Source organism: Cynara cardunculus, assembly GCF_001531365.2.
Source record: "Cynara cardunculus var. scolymus isolate 2C chromosome LG 16, CcrdV1, whole genome shotgun sequence".
Taxonomy (NCBI): domain Eukaryota; kingdom Viridiplantae; phylum Streptophyta; class Magnoliopsida; order Asterales; family Asteraceae; genus Cynara; species Cynara cardunculus.
In genome coordinates, this window is record NC_037543.1 from 1,523,170 (window position 1) to 1,526,507 (window position 3,338).

A 3,338-nucleotide genomic window follows, 5' to 3' on the forward strand; every position below is an offset into this window, starting at 1 on the left:
GCTACGAATGAGAATCTTCCTCCAAATGTAATCAAGCTACTTGCTAGGGAATTGAAGAATCTCGATGAAACACCAGCAGAAGGAATTAAAGTAGGAGTGAATGATGATGATTTTTACCCGTCTTTGTCTCATGTAATCTGCATACCAAACGCACCCTTAATGAACTTTTTACATCCTGCCGCATTGCGCGGGTAGACAACTAGTATATATATATATATATAGGGAAAATGACATAGAAAATTGTTTTTCATTAAATTATTATTTTCTGAAATATATTTTCAAAAAATATATTTTCAAAAAATATATTTAAGGAGTTACAATGTATAAAATATTTATTGAACGATATATTCTAAAACTGTCTATTTTCGTAAATATACTTTTAAAAAAAAGTAAATTACAAATTTATCCTCGTGATTATATGGAAATTATGGATTACAATTACACAGTGATCGTTATGGTTTTATTTTTATTAGGGGTTGGGTTCTTACCCAACTCACAGGGTCATCCCTGGCCACGTGCAGCCCGTGCGACCGCACAAGGCATCGAAGCCTAAAGGGGCATCAAATTGTTATTTATTACTAGTTTTGAGTTTAATAATTTAAGAATTGGACATCCGAGCTTTAACTATGAAAACAGACCCAAGGGCTAATAGTGATGAATATTGAACGCACATTGTTGGAAAAAGTTGGAAATTTTTTTGTTTGTATAAAGTTGTCGGTGTGAATAAAGTTGTTTGTATAAGTTGGAAAAGTTTTTGTTTGAGAGAGTTTTATCACAGATGTAAGGAGCGTTTTTGTAGTTGGAAGGGACATATTTGGAATTTTTTTTTTTTTGGCTTTCTATAAAGCTCTCCCTAGAAGCTTCTGGATAAGTCACTTTCTATATCATTAAGCTACTAAGAAACAGTCATGCATAGTTGAGTGAATAAGCTGTTAGTTCCATTAAACTTATTAAGCTGCTAACAGATAAACGCTTAGCCTTTAGTCGTTAGACCTGTAACTTTTAAGTTTTACTTTTTGCTTACTATTACAACAATTTAGATGTAATTTACTATCTTAGTTAAGAACTAATTATAGTTTTCCTTGTCTTTTAAGTTCTATATATTGAAATAAAATTTATATTTTGCTAATTTCAATTTAGAAAAGAGAAAACTGGAAAAGAAGGAAACACGATCTTAATCAAAGATTTATCATTTTATATTTTGTATTTGGGGTTTTGGTTTTTATGTCCCCTCCATTGTATTTTTTTAATTATAATTAATAAAAATCAACATCAAGATGAGATACTTAGCTTGAATAGGTTATAAACTCTTTAAAAAATCGCATGTTTCGTTGTTTCATTGACTTAAAAAATATGTTTAAAGGCATTTTTTATTATTTTTGTACAGAGCATCAAAAATCTTGTGACCGATCCTGCCAACACAGTTAAAAGTATGTTCATTAAATTCTCCATGTGCTTCTCATGCAAGGGGCATTAATGTAATTTTACATATTTATTTGATTAATTTTTTAATGTAAATGTTAGATGTCATTGGTACATTAACCTAAAGCATTGAAGGAAGGAAAAAAAATACTTCAAGATCCAAATTTGTAATCCATTTTTGAAGACCAAAAATGGGAACCCATTTCATCTTTGCTCACACCCACCAGCAAAATCATAAGGATGATGTCTGATTGATTTGGGTTTAAGTTTCAAAGGTTAAAAGTGTCTGGAGGTCTCAAGTTTAAATCCAAGGAGGAATAAAAATCTCTTGTGGCCATGCAAGTTCAAATGCGGTGACTTCGGGCTACCCGCAAAACAGATGGTTGCTCTGGGATTAATCGGCTCGCATAACGGATATGATATCCAGGTTAATCAGAAAAAAAAAATTGAAAAACAAAATATGGAACCCGTTTTGAAACTCATTTCATTGTTACAAACCCACCAAATTCTAACGCATTTTCAAAGAAAAAGAAAAAAAAAACCTTTGTCAATGGAATCTCAATCTATATCTGGTTATTTTACCTGTTTTTTTTGCAGATATGCATATAGTGTCGTTGTTGACTAGTTTCGTCCCATTCCCCCTCGATCTTCGAATTACGAATCTGGAAAAAGGAACATTGATGTGGTAGTGAAGGGACGGGAGAGAGGTAGACTGAAGAAAAAAGGGATGGTAACGTGGTCGTGGGATATCCTAGGTACGGTTAGCCCGCATAGGAAGAATTTGTGTGTGTGTTTGTGTTTCAGTAAATAAATAACAGGTAGTATACAAATTATACAGTATTCGTATTTTTCAAAACAAATGAAAGAAAATGTAAATAATTAAAAGGTTCATGACTTAACGGAGCAAAATTATGGAGTTAAAGACATGGATTCGTCCATAACAAAACTGAAACCACATTAAGGGCCTGTATGTTTTTTAAAATTGTCTCTTAATACCTCTAAAGTCTAATTCGATCAGATGTTTGGGTATTAAAAGCGTTTGTTTTTTTTATAAATAAGAGCTTAAAAGCTCTAAATGTTATCTGAAATTTTAAGTGGTAAATGTATTACTTAATACCTCTTAATCCTAATCCGACCTTTATTAAATTGTTCATATTTTGGGGGTTGAAAGAGATTCGTTAGCAAAAAATATTTATCATTTGTATTTATGTAAAAAAAAACTATTTGTCTTTTATATTTTTGCACTAATTTGATCGATTCAGATTTCAGACGTAAAAACAAACAGTTTTACTGATCTAGATTTCGTATTTCAGCACCACCTCTTATAAATCTGAAGTGAAATCAAACTTCAGCATCTCTTATTCGTTTTGGTACCTAATCCTTAATATTTTTCATATAACCATAGAGACAAAATTCACAATTTACTCTTAAAGAATATGTAAAGGTTTTCCCATGCCAAGTCAAGATTTATGGCTAAATTTTTAGAATTTGTTATGATATTAAGGGGTCGGTTACCTGAATGCTTACTCGGTAAGCGTTTAATGTTAGGAATCAACACTATAATTTATTTTACTTTATAAGATTGTAGTACATTAAAATGGTATCGTATGCAACAATTTATCCGGTAAGCACTTACCCGGGTAATAATAGTCTTCACATTCACTTACCGAGTAAGACTATTTATCTTTATCATTGCTCTTACCGGATAAGATTTTTTGACATTTGTCATGTTTATCCGGTAAGGAAAATTACCATATAAGCATTTATATCGGGTAAGATTTTTGACATTTAGTTTTATTATTTGTTTCTATCGATATAATACGATTTTATGTGATTTTGAGAAAATGATAATCTTTTTATTTTTGAATAAAATATACATTTTGAAAAAATAACATAAAAATTTTAAAAAATAAATC